Genomic DNA, 16,228 nt, shown 5'->3' with positions numbered 1-16,228 from the left:
CAGCTGGATATAGCAGCTTGAATCTTACACCTGCCTTTTGACATTTCCCAATTGCTGGCCTAAATTTGCTTCTCTTCAGCCTGATATACAGTGAATAATAATTTTCCTTGAATGTCTTTTTAAAAATGTTTGTAATATGTTAGAACTTTTCTCCCCAGCATACCTCTCAACTGTCCAGATTTTTGTATAAAGTCCAGCTTTTTGCCTCATATTTTTGGTCTGTTCTTCATAAAATGTGTGGTTTTCTGGCAAATTACTGAGGATTGATGTCACTAAACAGTGATACACATTTGAGTTTAAACTCTGTATCTTTCAGAAAATGCATGTTAACATAAATCCCATTATTCTAGCAACTTTCTAAGTTTATAATGGCAATTTTTAAAATCTGTACCTATTTGTGGGCCTTTGTCCTCCATTATTTTAGGATTTGTCCAGATTTTTAGTGCTAACAGGTTCAGAGGTACTGTATGTCCCCAGACATATGTTCAAAAGGGTTTTTTTTTTGACTAAAGACAGTTGGACAAGCCTGTGTAAACAAAAGTAAAATAAATAAAATGAAATGTGTATTTGTTTCATTCAAGCAAGATGAGCTGGCACTCATAAGTTGTGACTAATGTTTTTTTATAAACTAAATGAAATTAATGCAGGTATGTTAATTTAATCATAGTAGGGCCAAAGCAGATACTTTTGTTCAGTAATGGGGAGGGGGCTGTTTTTGGATGAAATGAGTTGACTGGTCCTGCTGTCTACTGTTGCACTTCTGGCTTTGCAAGATTAATGTGTATTTTGGTAAAGTCATCTGTCATACAAGCCTGTGTTAGTGTCTCTCAGAACCGCTGGCACATTAGGCACTGGAGTGATCTTTAATTGTTACTAATAAATTAAGATAGTACAGTGGTGATGTGCAGAGCTGTAGTAACTACAGAGGGATTAAACTGACATTCAGTCACAGCATGAAGTTATGGGAAAGAGTAGTGGAAGCTAGGTTAAGAAGGGAGGTGATGATTAGTGATCAACAGTATGGTTTCATGCCAGGAAAGAGCACTACAGATGCTATCTTTGCTCTGAGAGTGTTGATGAAGAAGTACACAGAAGGTCAGAAGGAGTTGTGTCTTTGTGGATTTAGAAAAAGCATATGACAGGGTGCTTAGAGAGGAGTTGTGATATTGTATGAGGAAGTCAGGAGTGTCAGAGAAGTATGTAAGAGTGGTACAGGATATGTACGAGGGTAGTGTGACAGCGGTGAGGTCTGTGGTGGGAGTGATGGATGCTTTTAAGGTGGAGGTGGGATTACATCAAGGATCAGCTCTGAGCCCTTTCTTATTTGCAATGGTGATGGACAGGTTGACAGACAAGATCAGACAGGAGTCCCCGTGGACTATGATGTTTGCAGATGACATTGTGATCTGTAGTGAGAGTAGGGAACAGGTGGAGGAGACCCTGGAGAGGTGGAGATATGCTCTAGAGAGAAAAGGAATGAAGGTCAGCAGGACTAAGACAGAATATATGTGTGTGAATGAGAGGGAGGACAGAGGAATGGTGAGAATGCAGGGAGTAGAGGTGGCGAAGGTGAATGAGTTTAAGTACTTGGGATCAACAGTTCAGAGTAATGGTGAGTGTGGAAGAGAGGTGAAGAGGAGAGTACAGGTAGGATGGAGTGGGTGGAAAAGAGTGTCAGGAGTGATTTGTGACAGAGGAGTACCAGTAAGAGTGAAAGGGAAGGTCTACAAGAGGGTAGTGATACCAGCTATGTTATATGGGTTGGAGATAGTGGCACTGAAAAAAAGGCAGGAGTCAGAGCTTGACGTGTCAGAGTTGAAGATGTTAAGATTTGCACTGGGTGTGACGAGGATGGACAGGATTAGGAATAAGTATATTAGAGGGTCAACCCAGGTTTGGAGACAAAGCCAGAGAGGCAAGATTACGTTGGTTTGGACATGAGCTGAGGAGGGATGCAGAGTATATTGGGAAAAAGATGCTAAGTATGAAGCTGCCAGGTAACAGGAAAATAGGTAGGCCTAAGATAAGGTTTATGGATGTGGTGAGAGAGGACATGCAAGTGGTTGGTGTGACAGAGCAAGATGAAGAGGACAGGAAAAAATGGAAACAGCTGATCTGCTGTGGCGACCCCTAATGGGAGCAGCTGAAAGAACAAGAAGAAGAGTGGGAATTTCCAAATCTCCTTACTTTTCACTTGGAGTTGTAAAAATGCAGATTACCTGACACAGTGCAATGTATGTTTACTACACCATGAGTACTCATAATAGTTTAATGCAGTCAACACCAACTATTTTTTACCATTTAGAGATGTTTAGGTCTTATGTTGTTATAGCATAACCTAAACATCTCATTAGCTCTGAAATGCAATTTAGTCTAGTATTTGGTAGATTATTCAGCATGTGCAATAGTGATTGTGCAGTTATTTTATGTAAAATGGTAAGCACAATCAGTGTTGATCCAATGGTACCATAGCTCTGCCTTGTGAAGCTAACCACACCTCTTTCTAGTTGGCCCAACCCATTCTGCTCCCACAGTCTAATTCTTGTCCCAGTCCACATCTGATATTGAGTATGAGACAATGAAGTAATTATAGGATGAAGATGGTTACAAATTATGGAGTACTGAGAAGGTCCAGGCAAAAGGAAGACAGAGATAGTAGTGGAAAGGGGTAGATGACAGTCAGATAGTTACAGATTGTGAAGATGTAGCTGCATTATAGCCAGTTACATAAAACAATGGTGACAATAAGGTATGATTTCATCTTTACTAATACACATCTTGGCTGCTTTCTCATGGCCAAATTTGGAGCATACACTAAATGTGCCCTTTCAATTAACAAATCCTGCTGCAGAATGCCAGTTCAGTTGCCTGTTTGTGCTTTCATAAAATTAATATAGCCTGTTCCTTCCAGATTCTTTGGTATAGCAGAAAATCTCAGGTTTTCTCCATGCTCTCTGTTTTCTAACTCATCCATTTTTTGAAACCTCTCTTATTGAGAAGCCTTATACTCAGGAAACTTTTTCTTCATTTCAGCCTTTGATTTTTGCAGTTTTAGCATTTCATCTAAATAGCTAGTTAAAGCTAGTTAAAGATTATTTTATTTTTCCAGCCTTTTATGTGAGTGGATATATTCCTTCAATGTTTCATTTATTTTAATCATGTACATTTGATTTATTTTTCCATTAAATTACTGAAAGCCATTTCTTGTACCAAAGCTGAAGCTTGACCTGCTTTTTGCCCAATAGCAGCAGGATTCTCCACAGCCAGTGTTTTCTCTTCACCTTTTCTGGTTGATTTTCTTTCAGGTTCTCCATATATCTTCTTTGCTGTCATCCAGGTAGGATACCTACTAGCCAGTAACTGAATTTTACCCAAACTGACAATTTCACTAACCCTTATTTCTCAATTTCTGTTTTCAGACTTCAAGAGCTGAAATTAAGCTGTTGATCAGTGTACAGCCATCTTGGAAATCCTGCTTAAACAGCTGTTGAAACCAATTATATTTTCTTTGTATAAAAAGTAACGTGCAAGTAAAACTGATAGAAAAATACACGATCAGAAGGCTATAAAGAAAACTGCCTTTAATGATATTATAAATGTTCATAAAAAACACACTTTCAAAAAAGTACACTTTTAAAAAAATATATGTTAAAACAGTTTTGGCTTATGAAAACATGAGAAACATAGGAAACTAACAAAATTTTTTTTTATATACATACTATATGTTGTTGTTCCATCAATATCTAAATTTTATTAGCTCGCTCATGTAGCATAGGGGAAATGGTGATGGCATCATTTAATCCCAGGGAGAACACAGCAGCTAACCTAAATTGCCAATCTGTCTCCTTCTTTGTAAACATGTTTTTACAGTCACCCCCCAATATATCAAATGTAAATTGAATGTACTTTTTTTTGAAAGTGTGTTTTTTTATGAACATTTATAATATTTACAAACTTTTAAAAAGCCACTGTAGTAAATACGGATTTTTTAAGCAGTATTTTTTATACAATTGCTGATGTTTTTATACATTTTGTGATGTTAGTGCAAAATAATTTTGTTTAGTTGTGATGTAGCTGCCATTTTTCATTTATTGTCATTAACTGGCAGGATAGTGATTGGTTGTTTAAGATCCTACCTTAAGGAGAGGTGGGTTATTTAAATAGTGCTGTTGTGTTGTGTAATTGTATTCTGATGAAGTCCCTAGTTTGAGGGATGAAAGCGCTCACTACAATGTATTTTCATTAAAGGCAGGTTTCTTAATAGCCCTCACATTGTGTACTTTTTTTTATCTTTTCTCTGTATTCCAGCATCATTCTCAGAAAAGAAAAAAAATCCGCTGAGGACCAAGGTCTTACCTGCATTTGTGACATGCATGGAGAGTTCTGACAGGTCTCTGTTTTTCTGTTAGGGTTTTGCATGCCAAATCATTAAATCCCTCCCCAAGGACCACCAACATGTCATTCTTATATTTGTTAGGTATAAGGGCCTTAACGGCCCTTGAGATGTCAAAGATCCTGTCATCTGAAAGGCAACTCACCATCGCCATGTTCTTTGCCCAAATTAGTGAGAGATGAATCAGTATGTCTGACTGTGGAGTCACTAACCACAAGGACAGTTTTATCTGTAGTATGAATTGCAGTAGTGGATTTGCTGGTGTACCAGTGGGTGTTGTGGTATGTGGCTTTCACTGAAACCTAGTCTTAATGGGTCTAGTAGGCTTAGGCAAGGACTTTTTTATAGCCTCGGCATAAGATAATTTAGTCTGGATTTGAGTAGAGTGCTGTGAAAGAGCATATTACAGAGTGTGTGTGTGTGTGTGTGTGTGTGTGTGTGTGTGTGTTTTTTTTTTTTGTAGGAGAGTTGCTTTCTTGTTATTTAGCAACTTGCATCTCTCACAAATAGAATTGCATTTTGCTGCACAAGGTTATTATCTGTGAACATCAGGCAGCTGCCACACAGAATGAGGCTGGTAATGGAGGGAAGTCAAGTAGACTGTTCATCCATTTTAGTTATGGGAATCAGAACTTGTTGACATTTAACTGACTACTTGGGTTCCTATCACGTAGTCGAACTTTTACAAGTACAAACCACATATGGTCGAGACCATACATTCAAATTTGTAAAAGTTCGAGCTTTTGAATGGAAATCTCTGTAAGAGGAGATTTCCATTCACTTCAATGTGGTACAATCTTGGAGTTAGTATATTTAAGTAGTGGGGGGTGTGGGGGGTGCGGGGCCCTGCTTAAAACAAGTTTTTGTTGTGTGCATTGTATAGTTATTTTTTTTAGATACTCAAAGTTCTGCAACTTCGAACATAATGGTTCGACCATTAGGTGTTTGGAGTTACGGAACTTCGACTATCTTATATAGACCTGACTACTTAATAAGCAAAGGATGCAAATTTAAGTTGATTTTAACTTACACTGCAATTAATTTTAGTTCATGCTTCTTTTTGTGCAGGATACAAATGTAGTTAATTTACATTTTAGTTTAAACTACATTTAAATTAATTTTAATTTGCTCTTTTTGTAAAGAAGCAAGCCCTGCTGAATGGGATAATCTCAGTTGTTAATCCATTTAAACTATACAGTGTTTAATTTATATGGTAGTGCCTAGGGGTTGCATTAGTGTAAAATTGAAAATTAAACTGCCCGCATCTATCTAATAAGCTACAATTGAGTGGTGATATCCAGCCTAACCCTGGCTCTCAATCTACTCAAAACATATCTTCTACACACTCCCCTATTAACTCCCCTACCATTCCATCTTATCGCAGAGGACACACTCTTCTCTTCCTCAATATAAACCCAAGAAGTGTACTACATAAAGTTCATGATTTACACTCCCTAGTAGATTTATACTCCCCTGACATAACCATCTTGACTGAAACCTGGCTTAAACCACATATTACAGACAATGAAGTCCCACCCTAGTTATAACCTTTATAGATTTGACTGTCAAATTAAACGAGGAGGTGGTGTAGCCATAATGTTCAAACAAAATTTAACACTGGAACTTATTAACACTAATTTACCTTCATTTCATAATGCTGAAATTCTTCTCACTAAACTTAACATTAACAAAAACAAGAGTTTAATCATTGTAGGCATCTACATACCCCTAGGTGAAAATGCTACTATAGTTGAATATATTCTTCACTGGCTTTCCTTAACCTACCATCAGGAAATTATCATAATGGGAGACCTCAGTACAGATTGGTCCACCTATGACGTACATAATTCTCCAAACTGTATTAACTTACATGGCTTCTACCAGCTTATACAAGATCCCACTAGAATAGATAAAACATCTAATAGACACTTGATTCTGGATTGGATTCTCACTAACAAATCTCCTTTTCTCCAAGCAGGTTGTCAAACAACATTACTGACCATCTTCCAAGTTTTCTGCTTAGACATAACCTTAGTCCACCTAGACAATCAGTCTTCCGACTAATTCGTAATAAAAGAAACTTCAATACCCACACATTCAACTATCTACTTAAACAAATGGATTGGTCTCCCCTAAAAACATTACCATTAGATACTGCAGTTCAACACTTTAACACTACTTTCCTACAGATCCTAGACTGTTAGCCCCTTGTCGACCTGCTAGAATAAAAATGCATCACTCACCTTGGTTATCTCAAAATACCAAAAATCTTTTAAAACAAAGGGATAAGGTGTGGCTCCAGTGGCTTATTCACAGAATCCAGGATACCTTAACTCAATATAAACAGCTTAGAAATAAAGCTAAATCTCAAATAAAAGCATAAAATTATCCAAGGCCAGTTTCAAAAGAAAAATTGCCAAAGACTCTAAAGATAATCACAAAGCCTTCTTAGCTATGTCAAGAATCTAGGTGGCAACTCTCAGATATGCTCTGAGCTAGTGCAAAATGGCAAAAAATACACTGAGCCAACTGACATTGCTAACATCCTGGCTGACAGGTTCAGTGCAAACTTTACCCCCACACCCCCAAAAGGGCCCGTGTCCATCCCAGAAGAATGCAAAGCCCCAGACATCAGAGACATGCAGGTAAAAACAGCCCTCTGCAAAGCTAAAAACACAGCATCAATGGGACCGGATGGTATCCCAGGCTGCGTCTTACACGAGCTCCAAAATGAACTAAACCCTCACCTAAATTTACTGTTTAAACTCAGCCTTACCACAGGCTATGTACCCAAAGAATGGTGTACAGCAACAGTCATCCCGCTCCACAAAGGTAGTGCCACAACAGAACCTAGGAACTATTGCCTATAAGCCTGACTAGTCTGGTCTGCAAAGCTATGGAGCGAATCATCATGGAACTCATAAACAGAGACATTGGGAACCTCCAGACACTGGACCCTACCCAAATCGGCTTTATTAAAGGCAGATCCTGCCTCCTAAATGTAGTTGACTTCTTTGAAACAGTTACCAAGGCCATAGATGAAGGAAAGGTAGTCCAAACAGCCTACCTGGATCTTGCTAAGGCCTTCGACACCATTCCCCACTCTGGCATCATAGATAAGCTCACCAGCTTGAACATTAACCCCTATGTCACGAGATGGGTTGCCAACTGGCTCAAGGATAGAACACACATGGTCAGAGTTGCGGGTGCCATATCCGACTCTAAACCAGTTACAAGTGGAATCCCACAGGGCTCGGTCCTGGGACCCCTGCTGTTCATTATATACTTCTCTGAGGTACAGGCAAGCACGGGAGGACTATGGCTGACCAAGTTCGCAGATGACTGCAAACTGGGGGCCATAATCGACTCTCCGGCTGACACAGACATCCTCCAGAAGGGTCTCACAGAGACAGATACCTGGGGTCAGAACCATGGCCTCAAGCTAAATGCCAAAAAATGCATAGTCATCCCCTTTGGGAAAAACAAAGTGCCCATGAATTATCACATAGGTGGTAATCCACTAAGTATGGAAGATGTAATTAGGGACGTGGGGACCCAGGTAGATAGCAACCTATCCTTTGATAACCACATTGCCGAAGTGGTTAGAAATTCCTTCTATGTAGCCCACCTAATCACGAAAGGGTTCACATCTAGAGAGGTCATTGTGCCCTTATACTCATCACTCATTAGGCCCATAATAGAGTACAATGCCCCATTTGGAATGTACCTTACTCGACACCTGCAATAGCTGGAAAGACCACAGAAGTACCTCACCAAGAGGATCATGGGCCTCAAACAGATGCCCTATGCAGCTCGACTTAAGAAACTCCAGCTCTACTCGGTTGCTTACCGCCTGCTTAGAGGTGATCTCTGCCTGACGTATAAGGCCATGTCCAACTCGGAATTAATGGAAATGCTCCACCTCAAGAAAACCAAATCTCTTAGAGCCACAGGCTCCAGTGAATTATACCTCAGCACAACAATAAACATGACATGCTGGAGGGATAGATTCCTGTCCCAGAGACTTCCTGTCCCAGAGACTTCCCTCCCTCTGGAATAGAATCCCAGTTTATGCTAGGCAAAGCCCCTCACTGACTCTCTTCAAGAGAAATCTTGACGAGTGGATGGGAAATCGTAAATTTACCCCTGGGATCACTTCAATAACCCTGCTAGACAGAGGCCCAGGAAACTAATTTAAAAGGGAGGCGAAAGCCAACACATTCTGGCAAGGCTTATAAATGCCCTTGGGCAGATAGCCTAGTACCTACCTATGAACCTATAAGATAAAAAAATCATATTAAATCACCACTCAACAAAAGTACCATAACAATCCCAAAACATTCTGGTCTATAACTGGTAAGCACCTTCAACCACTTGCACAGAGTCTGGCTATGTCCATGTCTAAACCCCGACTAACCCATACAATAATGAGACTGAGGTAGACAAAAAATAGTCGTGCTCATATCTAAACCCCGACTAACCCAAAACACACCAAGAAACTATTAAACCAAACTTAGCTCACAAATGTGTTTACCCTCTTCTCCCACTGCAACTTACTATTCTGCCCACACTAATTAGATTCTTCCAACCTAAACTACCTTCTCTTTTTCATCTTCCTTACTTTCTAACTGAAAATGCTTATCTTATAGACACACCTCTCTTAAAAGATTGTTTTCCCTGTATATATACTGCATCAGCAACAATGCTTTTTTTATTTCCTATCTATATGTAACCTTTATATGATTTTTGTCTTTGACCTATTGTTAACTGTCTAGAGATCTTTGTAATCTGCATTTTTTAAATTGTTACTAAACTTTCATAAATAGATTTTATTGTTAAATTTTCAGATGTCTTTGTAACCTACATTTTTAATTATTACTAAATTTTTCGTAATGTGGAGCTTTTCTCCCCGGGCCTCCGCTGAAAATTTATATGTATCATAGAGGGTTAGTGGAGGCAATAAGGCCCTGCAGAACTGCAGTGGTGAAGCCTGCCCTGGACTTAGAGTAAAGAGGTAAGTGATAGTGTTTGGTAAAGGTGTGTACTGAACTCCAAGTTGCAGCTTCTAAAATTTCCTTGGTTGGAACCCCCCTGAGAAAGGCTGTAGAGGTAGCTGTTGCCCTGGTAGAATGGGATCTAATGGTAGCAGGAACTGGTTTCCCATGATGGGTATAGCAGAAACGTATGCAATGACCTCAGCATCAGAATCTTCATAAGGAGAGAAGGAATAGTCTTGGTCCTCAGAGGAGTCTGAAGAAATGGACATTTGCTCAGAGGAAGCAAAATCTTTCTCTTGTCTAGGCCTTTTGTCAGGAGGGGGGCTGTGAACCCCTGATTAAAGAAATCAAATCTTCAGCCATTTTGAGCATCTGTTTCTTAGGCATAGGGCCTTGAACAGGAGACTGAAGTGCAGTCCTTTTAGATTTATAAGGAGTCTTCGACTTAGAAAACATTTTAATGGTGAGAGTTGTCAGTCTTCCTTATCCCTTAAATTTCCTACCGAAGTAGTGTCATGCGAAATCAAAGCGTCTTTTAATACTACGCTTATTAAACCTAGCACAAAACAGACAAGAAGTGACGTCGTGATCTGGGCCTAGGCAAGGTATGCAATAAGAATGAAAATCCTTATGAGGTATTTGCTTCCCACAAGAAATACAATTGTTAACTTTCTGACATCGGTCTGAGGCAAGGAAAGTTTCCCCAATGGGGTACTTAGCTTTATAGAAGACTTCGGTCTGAAACTAATCGAAAATCTCACAAACTGCTTCTGCTTACAACGCGGCAAGAAAGACTGAAGAAAATGGCGTCGGTTGCATTATATATCCTGGCACACTCAAACCTACTAGGCGACTGCAGATAATCCGGACCAAGACTAAATTCCGGCCGACTGCGGGACCGCCTGACGACAGGATAACCCAAGTGTGATGACTGCAGCAGGGTAACACGATGAACATCCATTATTATCAATCACTCTGTTGCTGAAAACTATGTTCCAATCCTCTGGAAAATCTCCTACATCACCCCCCTTCATAAAGGTGGGAACTCCACTGAACTCACTAACTATAGGCCTGTTGCCATCCTTTCTCCCCTCTCACAAATACTTGAAAGTTGCATTCATACCCAACTCCTAAATCACCCTCTAACCAACAAACTCCTCTCTTACACTCAACATGGCTTTCGCCCCCACCATAACACTACAACTGCCCTCCTCAGCTTTATCAACACTATAAATCAACACAGAAACCAAAACAGTCTTGTCTCTGCTATCTTTTTTGACCTCTCTAAGGCCTTTGATACAGTTTTGCATCAAAAACTATTGTTAGAACTAGCCACCTTAAACTTTAGTCCCTCTACCCTACTTTGTTTCCATGATTACCTATCCAAACAGCAACAAGCTGTTAGATGGATACAAGAGCTATCATCTCTACTCCCTGTTAATATCGGCATCCCACAAGGTTCCATACTAGGACCCTTGTTGTTCAATATATTCACTAACCAGTTAAATACATCCACTTCACTAGTATCAGTTGTTCAATATGAAGACGACACTGCTCTTATATATAAAGCACCCTCCCTCACACATCTACAAGAAATCACACAACAATCTGTTCTCCAAGTGGAATCTTGGCTTTCCAAAGCTAACCGTATACTAAATCCTAATAAGACCAAGCTTATGCTTTTTCACCCCACTAAACCATTCCTATTGTTATACTTTCCTCTAACAATATCTGAATGCCCCGCTCTGCACTATACTGCTAACATAGGTTTAAAAGAAGGGCAAGTCTGGCAGCTCCATGACAGAAAGTGATTAGGCCCAACTGTGACTTGGGTTCTGAAGGAGTCGACATGGGAGTGGCATTAATTGGCCAATGCTGGCATGCCCAGCATGGCCGGACGGAGGATGCCAGATCCAGTGCACTGCTAACACCCACTGAAAAATGAGTGTACTGTACAGCATACAGTCTATGCACTGAAGATGTGCATTTAGCCTTAACAAGCTGCATTTGCACAGGCAGCCCCCACTGTGCAAGCGAGAAAGCATGTATATGTTCTGCAAAGCTATTGAGTCCTTGTTTTGGCATGTATGCATGTCAGCCATTGACTGGCAGGGGTAGGTGCATAACAGAAAATACAAGCCATAAATGATGGCCCCCCCCATTGTTAAACTCCTGCCCCAAGTGCCTGTTTAAAAGAATGGGTCATAGAAACGTATTTTCATCTGGAAAAGTGTGATTCCCCTCATGGAATGACATGAAATGCTCATGCCAGGCATGCAGGGGAAAGAACAGGTTTGTAGGGCACTAAAGTAGGCTTGTTGGACAGAGATAGTAGAGGAAAAAACAAAAATAGGCAAATCCAGTGACGGGAAAAGCATTGCAAAAACAGGACTGACAGCAGTGGAAACATGAAAATAAAAAAGCATACACACACATATATCCATATATCTAAAATACACACACCTATATATAGGGATGAAAAAAAAAACAGTGTTAACATGATCATTTTTCTGACTGCACCATGGTGTAGATGTTTTGTGCCCTGAGTGAGGCTCAGTCCACCCAGGTTGGACTAGCAGGCCCTGGGTGCTGGAAGAGACAGACAGGAATGTGAGGGCGTGTTCAGTGCTGGCCTAATCATGAGGGAAGTGGCAAAGTCTTGCTGTACAAGCACTACCTGACAAAGAAGCTCTGAGCAGCGCACTCTGGAGTCTATGAACTTACCAAGAAGTGCAACAGTAAGGCATGCTATCTGCAAGTGTTTACTTCACTAAAGATCAGCACAGAAAGCAATGTATCACGTTCTCTAGTCTGGGACTGTTATATGCAAACAAAAATCCTTAACACTATAAATGTTACGCTTGGCATCCTCAGCTCTTGCATTCCCCTGGCAGAAGGAATATAGGAGTGGAGAGAGCGAAAACAATAGACACTACTGGTAATGGCAAGACGGTCACAAGAGGAAGGGTGGTTCCCTAAATAAATCCATGTGTGTGTGTGTGTGTGTGTGTGTGTGTGTATATATATATATATATATATATATATATATATATATATATATATATATATATATAGGTTCATTGGTTCATAGGTAGGTACTAGGGCCTATACAAGCCTAGCCAAAATGTACAGAAAATGTGCTTTCATTAAAGTGCGTTAGAAAAAGAAAAAAAAAACAATAAATCTTCTTTTATGCAGTGGGGCAAGCCCCCCTGCACCCCCCGCTTTTATATTCTCACTCAGAGGTTGCACTACTGTGGGGAAAAGGGAATTTTCCCTTAACCGCACCGTAGTGCGACCTGCACAATGAGCATATTATCCGAAAGTGCTGCGTCAGTGAACAGCACTTTCGGTTAAGTATGTTCGGTGATTTCTGCTTCGGCAGAAAGTGCCGATGGGGATCTGTAAATGATCATATATATATATATATATATATATATATATATATATATATATATATATATATATATATATGCTTGTCTTTTCGGGCTTTTCCTGGTTAGGGGTCGCCACAGCAGAACTCCGGTCCACTAATGATTGGCAGTAGATTTTTATGGTGCCGAGTTGCCAGCCCGATGCCCAACCTTCAGCGAAGGCACGCCCATTCATGCATGTCTTTTGGAGGCCATCACACACATATATAAATAAATAAATAGATATATATATATATATATATATATATATATATATATATATATATATATATATATATATATATATATATATATATATATATATATATACATACATATATACACACACACACATTTTATATATATATATATATATATATATATATATATATATATATATATATATATATATATATATATATATGTATATATATATATAGTGGGATGCTATTGATAATCCACAGACTCTTCATGCCAACTTGCTAAACAAACTTACATTATAATAAACACCGGGCATGAACAGGCTAAACCACTAGAATATGAGAAAACTGGACTGTGAAAAACTCTTGATTGCAAGAAAGAAAGAAACCAGATTATCATAAAACTCAATTATACAGTACACTGAGTTTAAGTGATGAAATACACTTACTATGGGTCTGGGTGTAAGTGTGCTAGAGGAAAGAGTTATGAACTAACATAGCATGCTGAGAAAATTAAGCCAATGAACTGTATGATTTGTAAAAGTGCATTTGCAACACTGAAGTGGAAAAGTACGGGGGAAATAGATGCAGGGTGACTGAAGGCATAAATATGAGTAGAAACTGCGAACTGATGTGGACTGCAATTCATAGTCCTGTCCTGCAGTAGTGTAAAGTCAGTTGCTCAGATAAGGCAAATTGCATTGTTCAGAATTAATGTAATTCGGAAACATGCATACTCTGTAGGGATCAGATGAATCACATTAAAACCAAATTTACATGTCTAAGAATCACTATCATCAGTATAAAAAACTGCTCATGCGAATGTCCTACAATCCTGTGGAACTTTAAGTAGTCGTAGTCTGACAGCTGTTAAGCTGCACCACTGCGGCACATGATAGCTAATTTGACAGTTTTCTGATTGGGGCTGTGTCATTTTGCTTTGCACGGTATCAGGCAGGACATCAACACAGCCCTGTACCCAAGTTGCACTTCTCTGAATGCAACCATGATTTTGGAGCTGTGACATTTTGCAGTGCAGATTACAGCAAAAGGGATGTGCCACTCACAAATATACATGTACAGACAAATAGCCTTCTACTACATAGTCACATACACATTCAGACAGATTGTACAACAAATACTCCCATGAATCCGATGCACTCTGCTCAGATGTTCCCATTAGAAAACAAGAGCATAATGCAACTAATAGTCACATACTATTAATTATACAATAGAAGATCACTGCTATTCAAAAACATGCACACAGGTTAGAGCAATCAGTGTGAATGTTGTAAATCTGGTGTCGACAATGGGATGAAGTCTGGCTAGCTGTAGCTACTAAAAGGAGAGGTTAGAGCTACAGGTGGACATCTTCTCACTACAAAAACAGATAAGGTGAGACTCAAGTGGCATACAAGTGAACCTGTGGTGGAAATGTTAAAAGTTTCCTCTGTACTTAGATGCAGATAATTAAGTCAGCTGTTTGCTGTGTAAAAAGAGTATCATTCCAAGTAGCACTGTCCAGAGATGTTGCAAAACTTTCCTTGCTCAAACAGCAGTTACTCAAACACTATCTTATGATGTCTGTTAAACTATCCTTTTAATGCATATTCATTTTACTGCAGGAGAAACGACTAAAAAATACAAGATACCAAATCTCAGACATTCACTTCATAAATATTAGTGGGACAAAATTAACCATTAAAAAATCTTAACATGTTTCAGAGAATTAAACACCATCATAAAGTGTGTACAGGAACCATGTATAACTCTGTGTGACATTATTTAGGTGAATGCTAGGCTGTCTCAAAGCGCCCTTTTAAACCAAGCCAATATTCCGAGGACAGAATCAAATCTTGTGTTTATGAGGTGAAGACCTTAACCATCACGCCAGACCTACCCCCCTAGGTTATCCCTACTACTATGAATATTACAAAAGTGAAATGGAAGGACATCCATCGATCATTCTGTATAATGGCACTGCAAATATTTATTGCCATTCATTTAATGCCACTATAGAAGAAATGCCTAATGTGTGCTTCAGTGGCAAGTAACTCACTGCAGGCGTACACAGTTCAGTCAGTTTGCCAGTTTTCTTACAGATTCCTGCTGCTCAATTTTTTTTCTTTTCTTTTCTTTCTTTCTTTTTTTTTTAATAAAGGAACAGAACTATCTACATGTAATATGCACTGGGGAAGCATTAACACAAATATGCTGAATGTATATGCAGTGAATGCCTTACACATCTAGAAGGAAGAATCTGCAGAAAAAAACATTCAAGTCCATTCACATAATGACAATATTTTAAAAAGCTAAGCAATTTCTTTTATAAATAATATCATTGTATAACAGCAGTAACATACTCCTATCAGTGGGTATCACAGGATTTAACCATGCCTGGCTTTGTTAAATCACTTGGGATTTCCTCTTATGACCAAACCCCAGACCAACCGTGGGCAAATCCTGTGATACCCACACCCAGTCATGAAGTATTGCTAAAATACAAATTTATAAATGTAATTATATCTTGAAATGTCAACACTCAACTCTGACTGCCAACAGACCGAAAAAAAAAAAAAGATCAAAAATATTGAAGAAGAGCAAGTCTCGAACATTACAGTTATTCTTTAAACTTCTTTTTTTATAGTGGACAAGTGTGGGGGACAAGTGTCCCCCCAACTTATATATACCAAGTCCAAGATTACCATACCTTGGAGCAAAGGGAATATTCTGTAAAATGGCCATCTTGGACTTGGTATATGTAAGTCTGCTTTTTTGGCTATTCAATCTCCGTGTTTTGGTACTCACTCTAGTGGGTTCCAACATTTAAAATGGTTACAAAAATATTTTCTGCACTGCTCTGTATGAATCTTCTATAGTACAGACATCTATAAATCACCATAATATACAAGGATGCCTCTAGAGCACTACACCACAATGTGCAAGGGACTAATCTGCCCACAAACTACCACACTTACATGCAATGAATTAATTTCAGGCATGTCCCAGAAGGAGCAAAGAAAGAAACTTCACTGGCAACTGAGCAGTGACAGCTTTATAAATCCCAAGCTCCTTACATACTCTGCAAAGCTACCTGTGCAGCTCTGTGTAGTATGAAGGTGTACCAGGAATCCCTCCTGAGGTTTGGATTATTTGTAAAGAATTTAAAGAAAGGGGTATCTAATGATCAGGAGGAATAGAAGAAGCAATGGCCAGAAAAGTCAG

At 39.1% G+C, this 16,228-nt stretch overlaps 1 protein-coding gene across 1 annotated transcript in view; it reads right to left on the bottom strand.

The window, feature by feature from the left end:
- FBXO10 (F-box protein 10) overlaps positions 1-16,228 on the bottom strand; it is a 721,173-nt gene that overhangs the window by 94,653 nt on the left and 610,292 nt on the right. The gene's annotated exons all lie outside the window — the stretch shown is intronic.

This window comes from Protopterus annectens, chromosome 17.part0 (assembly GCF_019279795.1).
Source record: "Protopterus annectens isolate FY-2018-M chromosome 17.part0, PAN1.0, whole genome shotgun sequence".
NCBI lineage: Eukaryota > Metazoa > Chordata > Ceratodontiformes > Protopteridae > Protopterus > Protopterus annectens.
Note: the sequence above shows the minus strand (reverse complement) of the source record. Positions and strands in the feature narration are given on the sequence as shown.